This window comes from Pogona vitticeps, chromosome 2, assembly GCF_051106095.1.
Source record: "Pogona vitticeps strain Pit_001003342236 chromosome 2, PviZW2.1, whole genome shotgun sequence".
Lineage (NCBI taxonomy): Eukaryota > Metazoa > Chordata > Lepidosauria > Squamata > Agamidae > Pogona > Pogona vitticeps.
Window position 1 is genome coordinate 271,650,417 of NC_135784.1, and position 26,743 is coordinate 271,677,159.

General features: G+C 40.7%; 1 long non-coding RNA gene across 1 annotated transcript; it reads right to left on the bottom strand.

Moving 5' to 3' along the window:
• Window positions 1–8,052: 8,052 nt before the first annotated feature.
• On the bottom strand, window positions 8,053–25,687 carry LOC140704218 (uncharacterized). Its single transcript, XR_012083347.2, has 3 exons — window positions 25,056–25,687; window positions 24,913–24,969; window positions 8,053–8,128 (listed from the first exon to the last, which is right to left on the bottom strand). It is a non-coding gene; the product is annotated as an uncharacterized LOC140704218 (long non-coding RNA).
• Between the last annotated feature and the right edge of the window lie 1,056 nt (window positions 25,688–26,743).

Sequence of the window (26,743 nt, forward strand, 5' to 3'; positions counted from 1 at the left end):
ACACATCTGAAATGTGAGGGGCCAGTAGAGGTCAAGATGCAGACTGGAATGGGATCAAAAAGTAGAGCCCCGTTATAGAGTGGCAGAAACCAAAGCTTTGTTTACATAAAGCTGGAAGAGCAATGGATGCATGTGGATCTACTGGTAAATAAGAACATTGGGTGATTTTGGTAGATACTCAAGAATGTCTGATGGTCACTAACTTAATAGTACACTCAAGAAAATGACTCCCCACCACCCTAAACAATGTTACTGAAAGGGGAAATGAGAAGTAGCTTTTTCTGTGGATGCACAGTAAGCCACATTCAGTTCCAATTTCCTATGTTCATTAGCTCCAACTGTGTGTCTTTTGCAAAAGGCTCAAGTTGTTAGTTACAGTTAAAAACAGCAACAAAATAAAACATGAACACCTGAACAAATGAATACATAACTGTGGGCCGTCAACTCAATTCCGACTTGTGGCAACCTTTTTCAGTGATTTCTATGCAAAGAATATTCAGAAGTGGGTTTTACCATTCCCTTCATCTGAGGGCACCCTGGGACTGTGCAGCTTGCCCAAGGCCACACAGGCTGTCTCTGTGGGATGCACAGTGAAGAATCCAACTCACAATGTCTGACTCTGCAAGCCACATTTCAACACCACTGAACTAACCAGCCAGCTCTGAACAAATTAAAGTAAGTAAGTAAGCAAGCAAGCAAGCAAGCAAGCAAGCAAGCAAGCAAGCAAGCAAGCAAGCAAGCAAGCAAGCAAGCAAGTATCGGAACAATCATAGATGTACAGTGGTGCCTCGCTTAACGATTGCCTCGTTTAGCGATAAATTCGCATAACGATGTGTTTTTTTAGAAAATAATATGCACCGTATAACGATGTTTCCTATGGGCGATTTTCGCTTAGCGAAGTTTGGGACCATGCTTCGCATAACGAATGCGATTTTAGGTCCCCTGCTTCACTTAACGATGTTTCTTTTTTCAATTAAAAAAGTGTCTTAGAAGGGTCAAAAACGGTTCTAAATGCTTGGATTCGTTAGAGGACCCCTTAGGTCATGTGCAAACCTGATTTGGCTTTGATCGGACTTTTCGTTAATTTATGATGAATTATTTTTTTCGGCCCATAGGAACCAATGGACCTGTCAAAATCTGACAGCTCCATGCTTTCCTATGGGGGAGAAAACAATTCACCATAAATTAACGAAAAGTCAGATCAAAGCCAAATCAGGTTTGCACACGACTTAGAGGGTCCTCTAACGAACCCAAGCATTTAGAACAGTTGCTGAGTCTTCGTTAATTTTTTGTGAATTTTTTCTTCCCCCATAGGAAATAATGGAGCTGTCAGATTTTGACAGCTGTCAAAAGTTGGGGGGAAAAAATTCACCATAAATTAACGAAAAGTCAGATCAAAGCCAAATTAACTTTTGCATCCGTTTTAGAGGGTGCAGAAGCTAATCCAAGCATTTAAAACCATTTTTGACCCTTTTATGACACACTTAATTTTGCAAAAATTGACTTTGCAAAGCCATTGAAATGTATTGAGTCAGCTTCAATACATTCCAATGGAGGAAACATTGTTTCGCTTAGCGATGTTTCCTATGGGTTTTTTTCGCTTAACAACGGCAATCCGTTCCAATTGGAACGGATTAACCGGTTTCCAATGCATTCCTATGGGAAATGGTGTTTCGCATAGCGATGATTTCACGTAGCGATGTTTTTTTTGGAACGAATTAACATCGCTATGTGAGGCACCACTGTACTTTAAAGAGCAACACAACAAAATTCACATTACAGCTGTGTCATGAGTGCAAAGTAAGAATTAATAGCATCTACTATAATTCAAGCAGGTACATCTGGCCACACCCTAGATTACATGTTCAGACATGTGCTTTATGAACTATTTGGAAGGCATTTAATCAATGCTTTCTCTTTTTATTAATTAGCAACTCAGCAGCCTCATGCTGCCAAATTGTTTACCCTCTTAAAAAAGATACAGTTTAAAGGTTATTCTAAACATATATTTTTTCTGTGGGCATTTGGTTTTAATTCATAAATATTAGTATATTTAGTCTGTGCAATGGCCATAGGAGAAATCAATCTCCCTCTCCAAAGAGAAATAGCAAAAATTCACCCTCGGAGAAAGCATTTCAGCTCTCCCCTAAACCACTCCAGTTCTGTAGAAACTTTTCTGGAGGCCCTAACCTCTTCAGTGTTGCAACTCAGATGCCAAGAAAGGATAAAAGGAAAGGTCCTGAATGGGTCATTGGATGTAGTCCAGAAGAAGCTGTGAATTCACAGGGTCCACATATTTTCTCCTGCACAGACACCTCTCAATGAAGTAATCATGGAAATCATAAATTAATTTCTCTTGCTTGCTTTTACTGAGCCAGAACTAGTCAAACAGTAATACTGAGGAAAATAATTTGTGAGAAGAAAAGAGGAGTGTAAGCAGAAGCCCTTCCTCACTTTTGCTGTGCTTGCACAAGCCTGGAAGACCTTTAGAGATCTCAGAAGTTTGAATGCTGGAACACTCATGAGATAGATATTTGGCCTGCTTCTTACTCACTATAACGTGGTGGCAAGATTCATGTCCAGGAGACCATGTAGATAACAAAGTGAAAATAGTTCATTAACACAGGAATCAAGGTGTTAATTATCAACCTCTAGCCACTATGATCAGCTAGACTTGGTTGTTATGGGAATGTGAAGACATTTTTATGGGACAAAGCTTATATTAATAACCCAGCTTTCACATGTGCTTGCACTTGTCTTTAAAGAAGTAGATTTTGATCCACAGCAGCTCACACTGATATAAAACTGTTAGTCTTTAAAGTGCTAAAAATATTTTGCCTTTTGTTTTTCATTTGTCAAGATGCTGAGGCAAGTCAACACAGGTACTTCTTTGGAAATTCCTTCTCTTCAAGATTTTTTTTCACTGGTGACATGGATAGATTGTTTTTGTGATCTACAGGTTGTTTTCTCATGGGCTAAAGAAAACAGTACCACTGAAACAAGGATTAAGCTTCCTGGGGGTTTGTAAAAGATGTTACAAAGCACCCAAGGTCAGTTTGGCTATCATGTGGTTATGGCCACCTTACGGTATACTGTAGAACTGACCACTGAACTCCAGCAACTGGGAAAGCTGGAGGTTGGTTGTTTGGTTTTGGCAGCAGATACTGCAAGTCTTATCTGGTGTCTGTCCTATGGACACTTTGATTTAGCCCATATCTTCCTTGCTGCGACACAACTGGCTCACACTTCATATGAGCATATTACAAGGATAATTCTTCCCCTAACCATCTGAAATAGAGCTTTCCAGTGAAGCAAAGAGCCTATAAGTCACTACCATGTAAGTAAACATGCAGAATCTTACACTAGCAGACTGCATTGTATGAACATATGAACATGAGAAGAGCCATTCTGAATGACACCAAAGGCCTAAACATTTTTTAACAAATTGACCAGCTAACAAGGAGACCGCCAACATGACACGAACACAATCATATTCTCCATCTCGTCTTTCCAGCCTCTCTATTTGACAGGCACACATAGTTTTTGAAACTAGAAGTGACAGACATCCTGATTAATAGTGACTGACTGAAGACTGTCAATTTATCTAATTCCCTTCTAACACTGTGAAGATTGCAGTCATCATTACATCATGTGGCAACGAATTCCATCAGTTGATTATGTGGAATTTGCTGCCAATTGATGAGATAGCTGCCAACTTAGGCAGCTTATTAAGGAGGTCAGATAAATTCATAGATATGATTGTGAGTTGTTTATTTCCTTTGTGTATTATCCAAAAGTAAAAAGAACCTTTATAATGATTCATAATTATGCCTCTTTTGTCTTCATAGGGGCTTATTTTTCAAGGTTTCTTTCCTGCACATGTTAAAGACAAACCTTGAAATTCTGATTTCTCCAACTCATTGTGGCTTTCCTTCTGTTTCACTGACAACATCTTTATGTCAGATTCAACACATTCTGAGAAATGGAACTGTTAAATGATTATTACTTGTCTCCTTCAATCTACCTGTAACACAGAGCAGTTCTCGTTATTGTCATTCCTATGCCACATAAATTCTTCAGATTTATGCTGGTAGGGTCTGACAGCAGCATAGTATGGTAAGTTTATTTGGGCAATTGTTTAGCCTTGAAAGACCTTATACTACTCTGTGCACTATTTTTGCCGCTAAGTGAGGTTGGCTGTCCAGCCAGGGAAAACAACACCTGCCCAATCTCAGGATAAACATTTTCAGAAAACTGAAAGTGGAAGCAGAGTTCCATCATAGGCACATGGAGTTTGAAATATAAGCTTGACCACGTTACAAAAATTCTGCTTGTCTTAGCATTATGGATATGATATCCAAGACATCTCTGATGGCATCAGAGAATCTTGGTCATGCTTCAATCAGAAGCCAGAATTTCCTGAGGGTGATAATGTTCTCTGAATGTATCCTAGCCATATATTCAGTAGTACAATTGTATGATGACACACAGAGCATACTGAATATCATACTGATATGTATCTGCTTACTTTTCTGGACAAATGGCTTTCCAAACTGGAAAGGAAGCAGGGGGCAATTCTCAGTAGCATTTGATAGCAATGGGATCTGAACTAAGGAATTTAAGAAACAAATCACTGTCTTACTGTGAACTTGCTAGATAGGTTCTTGGGGACTTGCCAGAAAGACAGACAGTACAGCCATAGAGACTGACCAGTTTTAATGTTTTACTCTTCCATACATGTACATATTAACCTGCTAGATTATATTTCCTGTACTGCTTCAAGAATGCAAACTACCAACATTATTTTAAGATCTTGACTGCTGCAGTTTTATTAAACATGCTCTGAACTTCACTGAGGATTCCAAAGTGACATTTTATTTTATTTTATTCCATCATTCTTCCATAAAGGAACCCAGTAAAAATGAAATAGAGGAGAAAGAGTACAGTAAAAATAGAGTAAATTAATTAAGGAAAAGATAGACAAGGGTACATTCTGTCTCACTTCTCCACCTTCTTTGTCCCAGGATAGGTGGTATAAGGATTGCATATCAAGTAAAGTATCATGTTATGCTTCCACTCATAAAAACATCTCACCAATATAATAACATGGGATAGTGTTACTTGCTCAACTGTGGCTGTTGTGTAACTGGCGATGAAAAAGGCTTGTGCAAGTGGCACCATCCCATGTTGCTACCCTGGAGGTTTCCATACAGGGGGACCTTGTAGGATACTGGGCTGTGACAATTCTGTACTTGTCAACTTTGTGAAATAACTGGCCATGCCTCTAAAGAAGGCACCTAGGAATGGTAGCTCATCTCAAAACAAAAGGAATATGTGGTATTTTAAAGTAGGAGATTTGCTTTTTGTGTGTCAGAGGATTGCCATGTGAGCCAGATGACAAAAAATGTCAGGAATCTGGCTGACATGGAAAGCCTGCATGGAAAGAACAAGTTCCCCACTCCAGGCACATTGTTTTTAACATGAGAAAAGGAACACAGAGGAGACAGACCTAGTGCACTTTCCCTGAAGCATGTGAAGTGCATTTCAATAATGCCTGAATAGGGTCCTAGCTGAGTCTTGGTTTGATTATTTTTTAAAAAGCTTAAAGATTAGGAATTAATGCTAAAGAAAGCTAAATTTCCTCTGATTTCTTTGAGTTTCCTGTCCAGCACAACTAGAGGTACTTTGTCCTATCCTGCACCACATCATCAAAGCTAGTAATTAATCGGAGCTAATCTATCCCCAGGCTCTCATTAATCAACTCTTTTGAACTATCCTCTATATGTTTATGTATTACATGCACACAAATTCTGCCAAACCACTCTAATGTGCTAAAGGCTTCCTAATGATTATGCAATATAGTGGAGTGGAAAATCATGCCAAAAAATAATTACAGAAATTATTTGTGCACCCCCCTTAGAGTACTCTTTCTTCTGTTGAAACAGCCTTACTTCTAGTGTAAGAAGCTGAGGTTATCAGCAAAACGTTTGCCATAACAACAACAACAACAACAACAACAACAACAACAACAACAACAACAACAACAACAACAATCTAACTTGAGTCATAAGCTGGAAAGTCATTATTCACCTCTCACCATGAATGTTGATTGAGGTTATATTTATGTCGGGGGAGGGGAATAATCTAGTGTTGCATTAGAACTGTTTTGTAGATCAAGTTTCTGAGTTTGCTTTTTTCATTTTGTTATGCACTAAAGGAAATAGAGTGTAATCCTCGAAACCATGTGGCCCAAAACGTATGGGGAAGTTAGTGTGGTCTACTTTGCAATTAAAAGATTCTGCTCTTTTGTGTGATCTATTTTATCCCTCACTTGAGTGATCCTTCTGTTCACACTGATCAACATTTTTTCTCCTGTGAGAAGGGTCCAAGCAGGTCTCTGGATTGTCCCAACCCACCCACCCCTTTTGATTGACGACACTCCTCTCCTGCTCCATTCCCTGCCTTTACCTGTGGCTGCCCTTCCTTCCTTCCTTCCTTCCTTCCTTCCTTCCTTCCTTCCTTCCTTCCTTCCTTCCTTCCTTCCTTCCTTCCTTCCTTCCTTCCTTCCTTCCTTCCTTCCTTCCTTCCTTCCTTCCTTCCTTCCTTCCTCCCTCCCTCCCTCCCTCCCTCCCTCCCTCCCCTTTCAATGCCACAACCCATCAAATGTGTCACAGGTTGTCTCCTCAGATAACACCACACACAGTTCTATTTTGGTGCAGACTAACCATCCTCACAGGCTACATAATGATTTAAATAGACATTGGAGCTTCATATTCATATCCTTGGGGGATAGAAATATGAAGGTTGGCACCACAAGTGCCGTAGTGGTCCATTCCTGCTCCCCAGAACCAGCCCGGTCCACTCACCAAGCTCCTCACAGCAAGGGTGTCCAATGGCAGCAACATCATACCAATCATGGATGTAGTTCTGTCAGTGCTGCCCAGCTTCTCCCCACAGCCAACCACTCCAGCAAGGAGGCAGAAATATTTTTTTAATGAATAGGGTCTCCCTCCGACAACCTTGCCTCTTATAAAAAAAATATATATATGTTCCTTTGTAATTCAGACTAACTGTTCCCGTACTCCATGTTTTAGTATTTTCTTATTGTTGAAAATCCCACAAGGGGTTCATTCACATACCCATTGAACCTTGCACTTAATATACCACATTCATAATTTTCGTGAACATAATAGCAATACCATAAACCAGAGTACTAATAATAGCATCAATGCTTTTCAATATTATTTTACATTATGTTACTATTTCATATTATTTTATATATGGTGGTCTGTTTTAAAAGCCCACAAATGGGGTTGCAGAGTCCAAGTTGCTCCTTCTGCTCAGGCTTAATCTTTTATTCTTTGGAGCAAAATGACTGCAAAAGATTTCTTTATTAGCACTGGCAGCAGTGTGACGATGTGTGTTTCTTTCTCTTTCCTTATTCATCCCACACCCACTATTTAAGTGTACTGCACCTCTGCTCTGACAGATATTGTATTACTGTCTATATTTCAAATGTGGCTGGATGTCATCCCTAGAAGAACTTGCATCAGGAATGTCATCAAGCTAATGACCAGAACTGATCACAAACAGTTTCTGCTTCAAGGCTGAATTGATTGTCAGACCCACACTATTGGCTAGCATTTACCTGAGACACTGTAACATCTCTGCACTGTTTCAACATAACACCCAGACATAGAGCAGATACTGGTAGATTTTCTCTTAAACAGATTTTCTATTAAGTAGAGAAAATCTGGGGAAAATATTTCCCTCATTTCTTTGCATCTCTGCATGACAGGTAGTGGGAGCCAACTTATTTCTTGCATTCAGGGAATATTTGTCCCTGTACAGAGAAGCAAGTAATGTTGTTTGACTGCAGGAAATTTTTGAAAGATGTTTTACAATCAAATCCCAGCCAACTCTATGACTTTCCCTGAATTACCAGTTCAATGGAAGGACACCCAATTGCAGTTCTGCCAGGTATTTACAACATCTGGATAACCAAATCCACTCCATGCCAGAGTAAAGGGCATACAGATGAGGGCTGACATACCCTGTGCTCTCCAGGAGACTCTGTGACCTACATCATCCTTGGGTCCATTAGATTATCTGTCCATTTCCAGATTCCCTGTAAATGAGAGGAATGTAAATGTTCATGACCGGAGAGGCTATATAAGCATTCAATCTTAATAGCCTAGTAAGACATCAGTAAGCTTTATTAAGCCAAGCTGAATAAGGGGGAAAAATACAAAGAATAGGCATGTTCACTGTGTTTTGATGCACTGTGTGGAAAAACAGACCGAATTGGATTTTTTTTTTATTTCTGGGTATCTACAGGGCACAGCAAAGAGTCCTTTTTCACCCTCAAAAGGAAGCAACACTATAGCAGACCCTTATTATTCCATTTATTACTCATAAGGCTAAAACATGATTTGCAGTTTGAATTAAGAAAAGGGAAAAACTGAAACACAGTGCAATGAGTTCCTGGCACTAAAAAAAGGAGAGGGAAATGAACCCCAGTGAAGCCCAAGAACTTCTCTGGACCTTCCAACCACAGAAATGATTGGAAGAGGTCAAATAAGATCACTGTGCACTACATATCCTCTTTCCGCTCTGTGCTAGCTGTTCTGTGGAGACGTAGGGCAAAGTGAAAGAACTGAGCTACTGTTTCTCTATCTCCTCTTAGATTAGCTTACTAAACTTGACTGAAATTCTATTACTTTAGGATTGAGTCTGTGGATGATTACAGAAGAATAGTTGCAGAGACAATAGTTTGACTGGATTGTTCACAAAGTGGTGCAAGTGGGCAGCTGGTTGCGTGGAGCCATTGCCTCTATCAGCTTCCCAAAGTCTACATTGACAACCACAGAGAAGAGCTGGTCATCCAATGCTACCATCTCTCAATTGACGTGGTTATGTCTTCTGGTTTTGCACTACCTTTGGCACTGTGGCCTGCTGTAGCTTCTTAGAGGCTAGGAAATTTAGGGAATGTAGATAACAGAGGCTACTGTTACCAGTTCCAGAAGATTGAGACATGAATTGTTTATTGTGGCATCCAGACCTAGCCACTAAGCCCTGTGAAGTTCAAATTCTAATAGAGAAATACATGGCAAGGCAGTATTGGTTTTGATCTTCTTGCCCTTCTCCTCTCCTTCTCACAGGAGGATTTCAGCCTTTCAAACCTAACAAGGTAAACAAGTAATTAAAATTTAGTAAACTAAGCTGACAACGAAGGAAAAAAAGAGAATATTCCAAAACACAGAGGCTAATCTTATCTATACAGCAACACGATTCTCACACTTTGCCCTGCAGCTATGCAGAATGATTGACCTAGTAGCTGCACAGGAATTTTTAATGTGCAGTGTGCCTAAGATCTCTCCTAGAGTGTCCAGGGAAATCTTCGGTTTTATTAGGAGGTTCAGCTGTTACACACTTTCTCCTTTGCTGCTAACAACTCAGCCTACTGATGCTCTGTAATACTTTGAATTTCCTCATTCCTCTGTTAAAATCGCTGAGTATATTCACTTAAAAACTTTTAAACACAATGAATGCTGGAAAGATACATGAATATGTTGCCCCACCCTGGAGGCAATCAGAGGCTCTTTGGTCTGTCCTGTGGTCACCCCAAAATAGCAAAAATACCCTGACCTTATAAATGTTGTCACTTTTACTGGAACACAGGATACATGCCTACTGCACTTTGTACCCATTGTCTACATGACAACAAATAAGAAGTCAATAAATGACTTTGCTTACAAAACTGATTTCCTTCGTTTTATTCATATTTTAAAGATAGCTTATATTTAACTTATACAGACTGGCATTTTATTAGTAGTCTCTGGTTTACTGATACCATCACTTTATCACTGTAGCATCCTTCAGATGCTTGACAAATTAAGAGATGAGTAGAGGATAGAGCTCTGATTTTGTGGAGGTTGTGAATCTCCTCTAAGTTTTAGTCTGAACTTGAAAAGAGGCATGCAATAGTTTGAACATATTTTGGGGATAGGGTTCAGCACCCTGGAAAGTTCCTGTGGAGTTTGGACTAAAATCCAGAAAAGATACTCTGCCCTGCCAAATTAGGGCCAGCCTCCACTGGAGAAGAGATTGACATTGCTTTAGCAAAATATTTCAGCTTTCATCAATTAGCCTTGAAAGGACTATCTACACCTTGCATAATACAATGGAAAATATGAGGTACTCTGCCTAGTTTTCTAATCTGGTTTGCAACAGCATTTTGCCTTGTTTGATTGATGGAACTGTGGCTTTTCTGGGGAGGGAAGAACTGTTCCAATTTCCTGATCAGACTATCCAGTCATTTTAGTGATTCTCCAGTGGCTATTCCCGTCAGCAGAATCAAAAGAAGGCAGTCAATTAATGGAGCAGATGTAGGTTATGCAAGGGAATCTGATGCATACTTTCAGTAACTGTCACAGGATGAAGCTGTGATGTATAGCTGATTAGTTTGACTGAATGTGACAGAGTGTTTACTAAGCTATGTGAGTGTAGACATGCTGTGCCCATACCATTCTTTTAGTTATTTGCAGTACTTCACAAAATAAGCTTAGTAAGATGATTGGTTATATGCTGCATTATCTGCTTTAGTGGTTTTGATGTCTGCTCTCAATATGGTGGAGATTCAAGGTCTAGAGGGTTTATCCAGAAATTCGTTCTGCATAATTTGTATTGGTCAGAATTGAACATCAGTGCATATGGTTTGCAAAACACTGCTTGTTTTGTATGGACCTGTTACTGGCCAGTGGTTCATCACTGTGCTGAACTCTCTCATGGCTTCTTCCATAGCCCCACCATGTGTATTAGGGGCTAGTGGTCTATTATTACACATTAACACATGCATCATTACTGCAACAACAACTAGAATAAGTTAACAGCTGTATTACATTAACCAGTGAAAATCTTCTTTATCTTAATCACTAAAATTCTGTTCTGCATTGGTAGATGGCAAGTTGAGAGAAAAAGCACATTGCACCGCATTCCTTTGTTCCCAGAAAATAAATAATCCCTTTGTCCTGCTGCACGTGGTGTGCAATCCTGGCATCTTATCAGAGGATACTCTGAGCCTGAAGTCACTGGATGTACACAGCTTTGTAGCTTATCTGTACTGTTTCATTGTCTTCCATCTTGGCCAAAGTCTTGTTGCCACAGCAGTCATGTACCCGTCTTTTTGCTGACTTCATAATTAGAAGTCCATGCTCTGATCAATCCTTTCCTCTTTTTACCAACAGGAAACAGTCAGTTATGCTGTTTATCAAACAAACCAAGTTTTCCTCAATTCTGTTTAACAGGGAAGCCATTTCGTAAGTCTGTAGTCCATTCCATAGACCATGCATCTATAGGCCAATCCAATCCACATCTCCATAGACTTTTTCCCCAGTGTACCTTTGGAGTCTGAAAGGATCAGAAAAATGACTAGGGGAACATTTTTGCTAACGTTAATAAAGGAGATACCTGATGGAAATGATTAGCTGCCAGAATTGTCTAAATAGACACCTTGGGGCCTCAAAGGCTTTTGCGTAGTCAGCGAAGCAGAAGTAGATGTTTTTCTGGAACTCTCTGGCTTTCTCCATAATCTAGGGCATGATAGCAATTTGGTCTCTAGCTCCTCTGCCCCTTCGAAATCCAGCTTGTACTTCTGGGAGTTCTCGGTCCACATACTGCTGAAGCCTACCTTGTAGGATTTTGAGCATAACCTTGCTAGTGTATGAGATGAGTGCAACTGTACGGTAGTTGGAGCATTCTTTGGCACTCACCTTCTTTGGAATTGGGATGTAGACTGATCTTTTCCAATCCTCTGGCCGCTGCTGAGTTTTCCAAACTTGCTGGCATATTGAATGTAGCACCTTAACAGCGTCATCTTTTAAGATTTTAAATAGTTCAACTGGAATGCCATCACCTCCACTGGCCTTGTTGTTAGCCAGGCTTTCTAAGGCCCGCTTGACTTCACTCTCCAGGATGACTGGCTCAATGACAGCAACCACACTATCTGGGTTGTCTGGGACATCCAGCTCTTTCTGGAATAATTCTTCTGTGTATTCTTGCCACCTCTTCTTGATGTCTTCTGCTTCTGTCAGGTCCCTCCCATTTTTGTCCTTTATAATGTCCATCTTTGCACAAAATATTCTTTTAATATCTCCAATTTTCTTGAACAGATCTCTGGTTTTCCCCTTTCTATTATTTTCCTCTACATCTTTGTACTGTTCATTTAAAAGTATGGGTGCCCTACAGAACCTAAAACAAAGCAACATAAAAACAAAGAACAACCCCCCCCCCAAAAAAATCCCGAATGAGGATAGAAAATTAAATTAAATATTACTGTCACAGGCTGATGATGTCATCACATGATATACTTGCATTGTATACAGTTATATCAATACAAGTTTTTTAGACCAAGCCGTTGTCAGTTTCAGTGTTTTTGTCCATTCCTGCTATCAAGACACCACTGCAACATTGCATCAGTCAAACCCATTATTTATTGCCACATATTTTTAATTATTATTATAGATAGTACACTTGAAAGATATTTTCTACTGCAAACTTCCTGTCCCTTCCTTATCACATCGTTTGGATGCCACATTCCTCTTTGGAACTGTAATTCTTTTCCAAGATTAAAAAAGGCAATGTTTTAACCTGCTGATATACTTTCTGAGATACACTGTTTCATGCCACAGATAAATCATTATACTAATAATATAAATGTACACTATTTAATGGCTCCTGTAGTTGAGATGTTTTAAAATAATCTGTAAAACTTCCATTGTTATCTATTTGCTGTGGCGATTGACCTTGTTGACCTTGTCAATATATATTCTGGAGGGATTATTTCTGGATGGCGCAACGTCACCTGAGAGCACGAGTCTTTTAGAGCTAGATATTTAGTCTCATTTATATAAATATTATCTCCAGCACATCTAATAAATTCCTGGTTATTTTCAAATAACAATGGAGAAATTTAGCTATTGGGAGTTGTTGTTCTTGTTGCTCTGGTCTCTCTGCTCTAGCAGTAACTGGGGTTGCTATCGCGCCCGCTTCAACTGCCCCTGTGGGTGCCTCATTCTGCTGTACGTAGCATACTTTCTTAGGCAAATTCAAATTCCCTTTTTGTTGCCCAAACTCTCTATTCTTAGCACATTGAGCTATGAAGTGTCCTTGTTCTCCACAGCCAAAACAGGATCTAGAAATGTTTCATTCAAAACTTGGGGACTTACGTTTCCTTCCCAGTTTTTGTATCTCTGCTGGGTCTGCTCTGAGGGCTTGCCTCTAAAATGGCTTCCAACTGCCTGTTGATCTCTGAGGTATTCTCTGGTTTCTTTCTTTCTGCCATCCCAAGCTTTTCCTCCAATTTTTACCTCAAGAGTATCTTGGATCTTTAATTTCTGTGATATGGTCAGCTATTTCGCTGGCCTCTAAAATATTTTTAGGCTTTATCTTTTTTTCAGAATCATTAAACTTTTCTGCCTCAGCTTTGAGCTGTAAATATTTTTCCTCAGCCCCAGCCCCTATTTCCAATATCTCCTTAAAATCTAGCTCCATTTGTCTTAACTGGAATTTCTGTTCCGATTTCCACTCTTCCAACTCTATTTGTCTTTTTCTCTGCTCATAGGATATTTGACTGACCTCTTGCTCATCTTTGATCACTAATGCTTTCAATTTCAATTCCACTTGTAATTTCCTTTTTTTTTTTTTTTTTTTGGAATTTTTGAAATTCTAGGAGGCTTTTAACACCTTTTCCCCCTAAGGTATCCTGTTCCTGAGCCTTATATTGCCCATCTACTTCACGGTTTTCCTCTGCGTGAGGTAACCCTTGTCCATCAGATACCTCCATTGTTAACCGTTTCCCTCTCTTAGAAGGCCTGGTTTGTCTGTTTTCTCAGATTCAGATAGACAAGCCTCATTTTAAAAGGGACCTATTTTTTCTGTGTTAGGGAGAGATTGATTGACACTTAATAGCTTTCCCTTTGACAGCCTAGGTTGGCTATTTTGTTACTTTAGGCCTCATTGTTCCCTGTAGGATACACTGTTTCTGTTTCTTTTGGCCAGCCACCCAGCTTATTTTTATTTTTCTGTTTTACAAGCCCCTCTGCTTGGTTCAGTTACCTCAGATCTGTGTTTGACTTTGGCTTCCGCTTTTGCCCCCTCAGCGCTCCCTTCTTAGAGCCTAGGACCCAAAGCTAGCCCACTAGTCTTTCACAATCTTGAGGTAAACCTTGAATTGTTAATTTTTCCTCAGAGCTTTTCCCTTTCTTTAGTATTTCCCTGGTCTGCAATCAGGAGTCCCTTTTAAGCTTTTCACCAAACCACTTTCAAGAGTCCAACTGCTGCCCTTACAGCACCAGACTACTCAGGAAATTTCACTTTTTCTTTGGTTTACCGGAATCCCTTTGGCTTTCTGTATTATCTTTTGATCCCACCACTGGTCACCACTTGTGGTGATCAACCTTGTTGCCCTATTTATTTGGTCCTCACAAGGGATCACACCCTTTTCCCTTCACGCTGCCACCAGGTTTTCTCCTAATACCAATTATGTTATACACGTGTGCTGCCAAACTAAGGGTTATTGAATTTATTTATTTATTTATTTATTTCATTTATACCCCGCCTATCTAGTCAATTGTGACCACTCTAGGCGGCAACTTAGGAACCAGAGGTTTAATTAGCAAATATTCTTTTACTGTCAAGTAAATCATAAAGGTAAATCACATATGAACTGTATCAGGTATTAACGAGGATAGGATTATGTATACAATCACTTTTATTCCAAACTACTATATATCTTCAATCAATATCTCTCTTGTAGTACTTACAATTTCATTCTTGCTTGTTCAATATTGTTTAACCTTCTCAATTCCCTCTCCCAACACTCTCAGCTCAATTCTCTAACTGTCTTCTTCTCTCTTCTAAACTCTAACTGCCATTCCACATTCCCCAACTGTCTCACTCACTCCGCCCCTCCTGCCCTGTCCTTGGCTCCTCCCCCCTTGAGCTTCTGTGATGGACAGGCAGGAATGATGTCACCTTTTGGAATTTCATTACATTTGCTTGCCCCTTTAAAAACAATCTAGACAGAAATCTTTCTAATAATCAAAGTTCATGAAAGTAAAATTAGCCAGCAGTCTGATTTTGCCAATCTCTGAGACTTTATACCTTAGATAAAGTCTGACAGTGCAGCCAAAAATCATTAGCAACTGAAGTGATGACTTTTGATTCATTATTCACATAGCAATATTTCTGACTTCTCTACTTTCCTTTGCTCAGAAATTCATAGCTTCAAATAAGAATGGAAACTTTATTCACAAAGTTGCTAATTGTACAATCACAATGATGAAAATGATGTAGCATGAGACCATTCTAATATATTTATTTATACGGTCATAGGCAAATTGAAACCAACTTAATTACAACTACATGATTTATGCTTATCATTAGACAAAGCCAAGAAATATGCATATGAATTAAGATTAAAAACAAACATGAAGCACCTGTAATGGCATTTCCAGGGTATCCTTAGGAGATGCTACTGTTTGGGGATTCAGTCAGCAATTCCCTCAAGCATTATTTTTATTCCTTTTGTATAAACAAATACTTTTTCCAGTTTTCTTTCCTGGTACTTTCTTCAGCTACAAGCATTGGATTTTCATATTTATGTGACTTCTGCCCCTCAGAATTCACAAGAAATCCCCCAAACCAGGATTCTAGTGGCTTTAGCCAATAAACCAAAGTCCTCAAAGGAGCTTTCAGTGACCTTCAATTAGGGAATGAAGGCTCTATTAGCCATTTTGTTCTTGTGAAAAAGACAGAGAAAATGGGTGGGAGTGGGAACCCAATGAGCAGAGAAACTACCACTCTACTAATCCCTTGCAACTTCCAGAGTACATGTCTGGGCACAGTTGGCATTATAGCAGGGTCTTAACCCAGTCTCTGTATTTTTTTCCTTGCCCTCCAAGTTTCAATAGTTGTTTTTTAAAAAAAAAAAAAATTGGTGAGCCATAAACAAGCACATGGCTGCCATGCAAAGGCTGGAATAGGAAATGTAGTGTCTAGAATGGTCTATATCTCATTGATGATATAGGTGGCCTCAGCTGGGAACTGCAGGTAACAAGTAATGGTGTTCAGTTGTATTCTCTTTTGGCTTCGTCTTGTAGCAGTCTTTTTCTTGGGTATCTGTCTTGCTCTGGCAATTTAATTTTCATCTCATTGAGTAGGTATTGTATTTTGAGAAATAATCACTGTAGATCTGCGAGTTTTGAATCCCTGTCTTGTGGATCTAAGCAGATGTTATAGTGTCTGTGAGCATGACAGTAATTGAACGATTTTGCACAGTGGTGTTCAAAAAGTTTACTTATTGTTTAAATGGTCTAAACTCAGGATGATAGTGGTATGGAAGCTGTTGAAGCTCTGGTGGAGATTCTTTAGTAATTGCTCTCCATGGGTCCAGATGAATAAGGAAGTCATCATCATATCTCAGACAGTGGAGAGGATTGAGGACACAGGAGCTTAGAAAGAGCTGTTCCAGCTCAGCCATTGTTGTGCCCATAGCCACTGATATGAAGATAGCCTTATTACCAAAGGTGAAATACCAGTACCAGTGGATCTCCCACATTCCAGTTCAACAGTGAAATTTCAGGGTCTCCACAAAAGCAAATTGCAGTCTGTGTTCCACCTCCATTTTAGAAGAAGTGGGAATAAATTACAACCATTCAATATTCAAAGAAAAAAAGTTATTCCTGATTATAAGGTTCCTTTAGAAAAAGACATTTCCATGATGTATTTACTGGTTAAATGGGTGACTGAATGATGTATTGACTACATGACATTCAAAGAGGAAGTCAAAGAAAATAATTATGAGGGGTGGCTTTACCTGAAGCAGAAAGACTCTAAATTCCCACACAAAAGGATAAATCTAAATAAAGATGGTCCTAGACAACAGAAAAATTAACGATCTGAGAAAATGAGACGCATTCTTCTACTGAAAGAGGTACATAAGGTCCCAAAACAGATGGGCCATCAATGTATAGATTAAAGTCCTCAGCTATCAAAGATTTCTCCAAAGAACATCTCAAAGTTATCTGGAGATCAGAAAAAGTCAAGGTGATTTAAAGCACTGCACAAAACCCGAACCACTCAGAAATCATCACTCAAGGTATTGGCAAGACAAGCACATATTAAAAATACATTACCAGATATGCCTCAGCCAAGGCATGTGTAATTGTCATTGCTTTTATTTCTGATGTCCAGGCAAGAGAGATGTTGTTCATGTAGTTCAAATGGTACCATCCATGTACAAGAAGGAGGTAACAGTAAGGCCCCCGAGAGATGAAGAACAAGGAGAAAAGATCTTTAGGGGGAAATGCCGAAATTCATTTGAGGACAGAAGGCTAACCCAGTGTTAGTACCAATTAGAGTAGACCTATTAAAATAAGTAAATCTCTTCCCCCAAGCTTTAAAGGTTGCCTTTCCCCTTCTATCTGTTTGCATCTTTCTGAAAATTTGCAGATTGCTTCTGTCCATATACATGTGCTGTCAAGTCAATTCTGATCTGAGCCTTCTCAGGGTTTCCTAAGTAGAGAGTAGTCAGGATGGTTTACCATTCCCTTCTTCTGAGGGTACCAGAAAGGTATGATTTGTAATTGACTAGACTTCCCTCTAAGCCAAGCTTGTCCAACCTCGGCCCTCCAGATGTTCTTGGACTTCAACTCTCAGAAGCCTTCAGCACCACCTCTGCTGGCCAGCACCACCTCTGCCGGCCAGGATTTCTGGGAGGTGAAGTCCAAGAACATCTGGAGGGCCAAGGTTGGACAAGCCTGCTCTAAGCCCAGTTTCTTTTTCTTATGTATGTAATTTTTGCTGCAGTGGTGCAATATCGAGATGTTCCTGCTGGCCTTAGTGCCGTAAAATATTGTTTCTCAAAGAGGAGAATATTGGAGGAAGAGATGTTCTCCATATTTTTTCAATAATAATGGTGTGTCATTAAGTCAATCCTGACTTATGCTGATCCTTTTCAGGGTTTTCCAGGTAGAGAACACGCAGAAGTGGTTGATCATTCCCTTCTTCTGGGGGCATCCTGGGACAGTGGAGCTTGCCCAAGGCTCTTCTCCCAGGAGGCACAGTGGGGAATTAAACTTTCCAACCTATGGCTCCGCAGCCAGATACCTAACTCACTGAGCGATCCACCCAGCTTTCTTCCATATAATATCTCTTTTTCATGCAAATTGTTCTCATGTAGAACAATCCCCACTGCAAACACACACATTCTTCCAGCCTTTGGCTCCACAGCCATATACTTAAACCACTGAGCTCTCCAGCCAGCTGTTTCTCAATGTGTTTAGTTGTATAGTCGTGTCCGACTCTTCGTGACCCCATGGACCAGAGCACGCCAGGCCCTCCTGTCTTCTACTGCCTCCCGGAGTTGTGTCAGGTTCATGTTGGTTGCTTCGCAGACACTGTCCAGCCATCTCATCCTCGGTCGTCCCCTTCTCCTCTTGCCATCACACCTTCCTAACATCAAGGTTTTTTCCAAGGACTCTTTTCTTCTCATGAGATGGCCAAAGTACTGGAGCCTCAGCTTCAGGATCTGTCCTTCAAGTGAGCATTCAGGGTTGATTTCCTTTAGAACTGATAGGTTTGTTCTCCTTGCAGTCCAGGGGATTCTCAAGAGTCTCCTCCAGCACCACAATTCAAAGGCATCAATTCTTCGGCGGTCTGCTTTCTTTATGGTCCAGCTCTCACTTCCATACATCACGACAGGAAAAACCATAGCTTTGACTATTCGGACTTTTGTTGGCAAGGTGATGTCTCTGCTTTTCAAGGTGCTGTCAAGATTTGTCATCGCTTTCCTCCCAAGAAGAAGGAGCCTTTTAATTTCAGGGCTGCTGTCTCCATCTGCAGTGATCATGGAGCCCAGGAAGATAAAATTTGACACTGCCTCCATATCTTCTATTTCCCAGGAGGTGATGGGACCAGTGGCCATGATCTTAGTTTTTTTGATGTTGAGTTTCAGACCGTTTTTTGCACTCTCCTCTTTCACCCTCATTACAAGGTTCTTTAATTCCTCCTCACTTTCTGCCATCAGAGTGGTATCATCTGCATATCGGAGGTTGTTGATATTTCTTCCGGCAATCTTAATTCCGGCTTGGGTTTCTTCCAGTCCAGCCTTCCGCATGATGTATTCTGCATATAAGTTAAATAAGCTGGGGGACAATATACAGCCTTGCCGTACTCCTTTCCCAATTTTGAACCACTCAGTTGTTCCATGACCAGTTCTAACTGTTGCTTCCTGTCCCACATATAGGTTTCTCAGGAGACAGATAAAGTGGTCAGGCACTCCCATTTCTTTAAGAACTTGCCATAGTTTGCTGTGGTCCACACAGTCAAAGGCTTTCGCATAGTCGATGAAGCAGAAGTAGATATTTTTCTGGAACTCTCTGGCTTTCTCCATAATCCAGCGCAAGTTAGCAATTTGGTCTCGAGTTCCTCTGCCTCTTCGGAATCCAGCTTGTACTTCTGGGAGTTCTCGGTCCACATACTGCTGAAGCCTACCTTGTAGGATTTTGAGCATAACCTTGCTAGCGTGTGAAATGAGTGCAATTGTACGGTAGTTGGAGCATTCTTTGGCACTGCCTTTCTTTGGGATTGGGATGTAGACTGATCTTTTCCAATCCTCTGGCCACTGTTGAGTTTTCCAAACTTGCTGGCATATTGAATGTAGCACCTTAACAGCATCATCTTTCAAGATTTTAAATAGTTCAACTGGAATGCCATCACCTCCACTGGCCTTGTTGTTAGCCAGGCTTTCTAAGGCCCACTTGACTTCGCTCTCCAGGATGTCTGGCTCAAGGTCAGCAACTACATTGTCTGGGTTGTCCGGGATATCCAAATCTTTCTGATATAATTCCTCTGTGTATTCTTGCCACCTCTTCTTGACGTCTTCTGCTTCTGTTAGGTCCCTTCCATCTTTGTCTTTTATCATGTTCATCTTTGCGCAAAATGTTCCTCTAATATGTCCAATTTTCCTGAACAGATCTCTGGTCTTTCCTTTTCTGTTATCTTCCTCTATTTCTTTGCATTGTTCATTTAAGAAGGCCCTCTTGTCTCTCCTTGCTATTCTTTGGAAGTCTGCATTCAAGTTTCTGTAGCTTTCCCTATCTCCCTTGCATTTTGCTTCCCTTCTCCTCTCTGCTATTTCTAAGGCCTCGTTGGACAGCCACTTTGCTTTCTTGCATTTCCTTTTCTTTGGGATGGTTTTCGTTGCTGCCTCCTGGACAATGTTACGAGCCTCTATCCAAAGTTCTTCAGGCACTCTGTCCACCAAATCTAGTTCCTTAAATCTGTTCTTTACTTCCACTGTGTATTCATAAGGGATTTGGTTTAGATTATACCTGAGTGGCCCAGTGGTTTTTCCTAATCTCTTCAGTCTAAGCTTGAATTTTGCTATGAGAAGCTGATGATCAGAACCGCAGTCAGCTCCAGGTCTTGTTTTTGCTGACTGTATAGAGCTTCTCCATCTTTGGCTGCAGAGAATATAATCAATCTGATTTCGATATTGCCCATCTGGTGATTTCCATGTATAGAGTCGCCTCTTGTGTTGTTGGAAAAGAGTGTTTGTGATGACCAGCTTATTCTCTTGACAAAACTCTATTAGCCTTTGTCCTGCTTCGTTCTGAACTCCAAGGCCAAACTTCCCTGTTGTTCCTTTTATCTCTTGGCTCCCTACTTTAGCATTCCAGTCCCCTAGAATGAGGAGAACATCTTTCTTTGGTGTCAGTTCTAGAAGGTGTTGTAAATCTTCATAGAATTGTTCAATTTCAGTCTCCTCAGCAATGCTGGTTGGTGCATAAACTTGGATTATTGTGATGTTGAATGGTCTGCCTTGGATTCGTATTGACATCATTCTATCATTTTTGAGATTGTATCCCATTACAGCTTTTCCCACTCTTTTGTTGACTATGAGGGCTACTCCATTCCTTCTACGGGATTCTTGCCCACAATAGTAGATGTGATAATCATCTGAGCTGAATTCGCCCATTCCTGTCCATTTTAGTTCATTGATGCCCAGGATGTCGATGTTTATTGTTGCCATCTCCTGTTTGACCACCTCCAGCTTCCCAACGTTCATAGATCTTACATTCCAGGTTCTTATGCAGTATTTTTCTTTGCAGCATTGGATTTTCCTTTCACTTCCAGGTTTCTCAATAGCTGGTGTCAAAAGCAGATGATTTCTCAATGATTACAGAGGACAGTCAGTCTCTTCTGTCTCGAAGCTGTCTGTGTTAGCTGTTATTTACTCTTCAAAGGAGAAAGAAAAGAAAATGCAGAAAAAAAATGCTTGGTGGTGTCTCCCCCACATTTTTCAAGGAGTTGGTGTCAAAATGTACTGATTTCCCAATGATATTAGGTGGAATGGCAGCCTCTCTTTTGTCAGGAATAAAATTGAAAGGCTTCTGTTACCAAGCTTCTCAGGCCACCAGATTTTCTTCACCCCCATATTTGTTCAGTTTTTGGTGCAATATTTGTTTGTATTTCTTCCTCATGTTCAGTTTTTAAACCCCCAGAAAACTGCAACTGGACAAATAATTTCCAGGATTCCAGATAGAGCAGGTTGGAGTGCCTTGTAAAAGGCACAAAGCAGGTCAGTCCTAGTCTGTATGACCTGTAATCAGGTATAAACTGGGTCAAGGGACTTCTGCACACATCTAGTGTGACCCATACACAAGATTATGTTCAGAGCTCAAAATGTCTATTTATTTTATTTCTTGACAGAACTGACTTTAGGAGATAGAATGGCCCCCTTCTGAATAGCTGAAAACTAACATATTTTAGACAAATAGATACAGTGGGGTCTTGACTTGAGAACTTAATCTGTATTGGAAGGCGGTTCTCAAGTCAAAAAGTTCTCAGGTCAAATCTGCATTTCCCATAGGAATGCATTGAAAACCATTTGATCCGTATCTGCTCTTTTCCATCCATAGAAATTAATGGGAAGCTGCTATTCCTCCTTCAATCACTAGAGGGGGATATTTTGTTTCTTTTTTTCTTAGGTCAAGAAAGGTTCAGGGAAGGCAGGGAAAATACAGTCCAGGCAGTACAGTGGACCCTTGACTTACAGAATTAATCTGTATTGGAACGGTGGCTGCAGGTCAAAAAGTCTGTAGGTCAAGTCTCCATTGAGCTACAGTGCATTGAAAACCAATTAATCCCATAACAGACCGTTTTTGTTCCATTTTGGGTTTTTTTTCTGGTCTGTAAGTCAAATCTCAGTCTGCAAGTCAAATCTAAATTTTGCAGCCAGAGAAGTCTGTAACTCAAAAAGTCTGTAAGTCAAGCCATCTGTACAGTAAGTCAAGGGTCCACTGTACCAGTGTTTGACAATGACATCAAGGTGTGTGTTTGCAGTGGGAATTGATTTACATGAGAACAATATGCATGAAAAAGGCATACTATATGGAAGAAAGCTGGCTGCATAGCTCAGTGAGTTAAGTTCTGGTTGGGGAGCCATAGGTTGGGGAGCTTAGTTCCCCACTGTGCCTCTAGGGAGAAGGGCCAGCCAGTGTGGCCTTGAGCAAGCTTCACAGTCCCAGGATGTCCTCAGAAGAAGGGAATGGTGAACCACTTCTGTGTAGCCCCTACCTGGAAAAGGGTCAGCATAAGTCAGAATTGACTCAATGGCATACCACTATTATTTGAGACATATGGGGAACATATCTTCCTTAAATATTCTCCCCTTTGAGAAACATTATAGCACTAAGGCCAGCAGGAACTTCTTGATATTGCACCACTGCAGCAAAAATTACAAAAAAGAAAAAGAAATTCAGTTTAAAGGAAAGATTAATCCATTAAGGACATTGGTAGAGCAAGGGTAATGTTCTGTGTCACTAAGGCCAGCAGGCAGTGGTTAGTATTCACATGACTGCAACAAAAACGGGGGGGGGGGGGAAAGAAGGGGATAAGGAAAGACAGGTTGTAATGCCCTAATTGTGTGAAAGAAACAATGAAAGGCCATACAACAATCATCTACCCTCAGTTACTTTAAGAGCTAATCCTAATACTGCCAGAATAAAATATCAGGCCAAATCCTCCTGTATGGCTAAGCTAGTAGAAGAGAAGCATGATTCACAAGGAGCAAATCTGATGCTAATTAATGAGTCACAAAGAGTTGGACACGACTTAATAACTAAACAACAACAATGAGTTCTTACTGTGTGACAGTCAGGTCTATGTGGTCAGGTCATGATCCATGTGGCTACCAGAGAGGATCAGAGAAGGGGCTTTTGAGTCCCTAGCTCAGATATGACTGGATGCAGGTAGCTGCCATTAATTGGATGACCAGCAGCTGGAAATCCCCATTGTGCAATGGTGTTCAGGAAGAAGATGCCTGGCATGGTGGTGGCCAGGGGCACCCCTTCTCACTTACGACACAAACTGGGCCCGCAGTAAGTGCCTGGGGTGACCTTGCTTGTGTTTTACAGTCAGATGGCTTGATGCATGACTAGGAATACAAGTGGGGACTTGTTAATTAGCATCAATTTGCCAACTGAAACAACTACACAAGTAGATTTGTCCCCAGCTTCACAAAACTGCTCAGTGCAGCAACTCAAAGGCAGTAATTTCAGGATCAGGGCAGTTTTGTAACCTTAGCATATTGGTGAAGGAAAAAAGAAAGACACTGTGCAACTATGTAAGAAAGGCTACATAACCAGGGGCACAAGCCTTTCTGTTTTCTAAACAACCCCATGAAATGGCTACACAAGAATATATAGACATGGCTAGGGATGTCTGGTTGGGACGTGGTGGCGCTGCGGGCTAAACCGCAGAAGCCTTTGTGTGCTGCAGGGTCAGAAGACCAGCAGTCGTAAGATTGAATCCACGCAACGGAGTGAGCTCCCGTCGCTTTGTCCCAGCTCCTCACCAACCTAGCAGTTCGAAAGCATGTAAATGTGAGTAGATAAATAGGTACCATCTTGGTGGGAAGGTAAACAGCGTTCCGGGTCTAAGTCGCGCTGGCTACGTGACAACGGAAACTGTCTTCGGGCAAACGCTGGCTCTATGGCTTGAAAATGGGGATGAGCACCGCCCCCTATAGTCGGACACGACTGACTAAAAGGTCAAGGGGAACCTTCACCTTTACCTAGGGATGTCTGAGCCCTACCTAGAGCTTCTTTGATATTGCCCAGGGCAGCTCTTGGATTTCACTGCATAGTTTAGCATTCTTTCATCTTCTCATTTGGTGCCAAGAAATCAATGAAATTATATTTTAATTTCCATTTTCCCTTTCCTTTTTTCATATTTATGGGCCATCTTTTAACCCCAGAAACACTGAACAGGATAAGGAAACTCTCTGGGGAGGCTTGTTCTGCTTCAAAGGTAAACAGTGGCTCTTTGAGCCGCCCGATTGTCTCCCAAAAATGAAACGAATACCCTCAGTCTCGATTTGCATGTGTCTGAAGACAAAAAAAAAACTCCCTTGAGTACATTGTTATCAACAAACAACTAGCAAACAAACTGTTATTATCAGCAATTATACTGTAGAGAGTAGGAAACACATACCTATTCTTGGTACCTACACTTTTATGTGAAGCAGGGAAAGCCACAGTTTACTGCTCTGCTTCAGGCAGTAAAATGGTTTGGGCCAGCCCTCTTGACATTTCCAGCAAGAAAAGGGGGGACTGGAAATCTAACAAAGCCCGTACTAAGAAGAAAAAGAAAAAAGAAAAACACCTCAAAATCTTCAGGTCACTATTGACATCTTTCCTATTTCCTCATTACTTTACAGGTGACTAATGCAGGCAGTTAGAGTGAATTAGTGTTATTGCTTCCTCCCCGCGCCCCACAGTGGAAGTTTTACATTCATTCAAAAAGTTCTTTTTCCATTTAGAACTCCTTGATAATTCTAAATCTTACCTGTCCTCTCAGCTTGAAATTAGGATCTGCTCCATCCGTATTCCATTGCAGAAACCACTGAAACAACTTAAACAAGTTAATAGCACACATTAGTGGAAATCTGAAATAGCTGTTGCCAGGGAAAGCATTTAAGAATAGCTTACATAAATAAAACAAAAGACATTTTTTTCTAGCTGGTGTTTCTGACATCAACCAACTGGAAACGTTCTAGTGATAAGTAGCCAGATATGGGTGGCCATATTAAATTTGTTACCAAGAAAGCAATAACTTAAAGACACCACACATTTATTACAGGATAGGGTCACTGATTAGAGATGCATCTAGTATAATCCTGGGCTGCAGATTCTTCTATATATGGCATGGCCCTTTTAATTGTGCTTGGAGATTGGCCTGTTCATCTTAACACTACACCTTCCAAAAAACCCATTTGCCAGTTCTGCCACCATTCCCCCCCACCTATATGATTACAGGCCATTAAGGAATATTCAGATCCTTATCTTTCCGTAAGATCATCCTAGACCTACATAGTGCAAGTGCTTCAGTGGAAGATCTTACAAGATACCTTCATCTGTCTGCCAAGGCATATTGTCTTCTGTCTTTGATAAGCAGATAAGTCTCTATTTTGTTGTTGTTTAGTTGTTAAGTTGTGTCCAACTCTTTGTGACCCCATGAACCAGAGTACGCCGGGCCCTCCTGTCTTCCACTGCTTCCTGGAGTTGGGTCAAATTCATGTTGGTAGCTTCGATGACACTGCCCAACCATCTCGTCCTCTGTCATGCCCTTCTCCTCTTGCTTTTCCCAACTTCAGGGTCTTTTCCAGGGAGTCTTTTCTTTTCATGAGATGGCCAAAATATTGGAGCCTCAGTTTCAGGTTCTGTCCTTCCAGTGAGCACTCAGAGTTGATTTCCTTCAGAATTGATAGCTTTGTTCTCCTTGCAGTTAAGGGGACTCTCAAGAGTCTCCTCTAGCACCACAATTCAAAAGCATCAATTCTTCAGAGGTTAGCCTTCTTTATGGTCCAGCTCTCACTTCCATATATTGCTACTGTTCCATTGGCAACAAGTTTTTAAGGCCAGGTTCACCTATGCTAACTTACGACCTCTGGAGATTGTTAAAACCAAATTTGAGAGAGCCATCATTGGAGTTCCACCTTGTATTTCCAATGTGGCTCTTCGCTTAGAGGTTGGGTTAATATCCAGTAAAGCACGGGCTAAAGTCCTTATGGTAAAACACTGGTTTGGTTCAAGGTCAGCAACCACACTATCTGGGTTGTCTGGGACATCCAGATCTTTCTGCTATAATTCCTCTGCGTATTTTTGCCGTCTCTTCTTGATGTCTTCTGCTTCTGTTAGGTCCCTACCATTTTTGTTCTTTATCATGTCCATCTTCGCACAAAATGTTCCTTTAATATCTCCATTTTTTTGAACAGATCTCTGGTTTTTTCCTTTCTATTCTTTTCCTCTATTTCTTTGCACTGTTCATTTAAGAAGGCCCTCTCATCTCTCCTTGCTATTCTTTGGAAGTCTGCATTCAATTTTTTGGAACTTTCCCCTTTTCCCTTGCATTTTCTTTCCCCCTCTCTTCTCTGCTATTTGTAAGGCCTCGTTGGACAGCCACTTTACTTTCTTGCATTTCCTTTTCTTTGGGATGGTTTTTGTTGCTGTCCCCTGAACAATGTTACGAGCCTCCATCCATAGTTATTCTGTCCACCAAATCTAGTTCCTTAAATCTGTTCTTCACTTCCGCTGTGTATTCATAAGGGATTTGGTTTATATTACACCTGACTATACCTTACTTTCTTGGGCTCCATGATCACTGCAGATGGAGACAG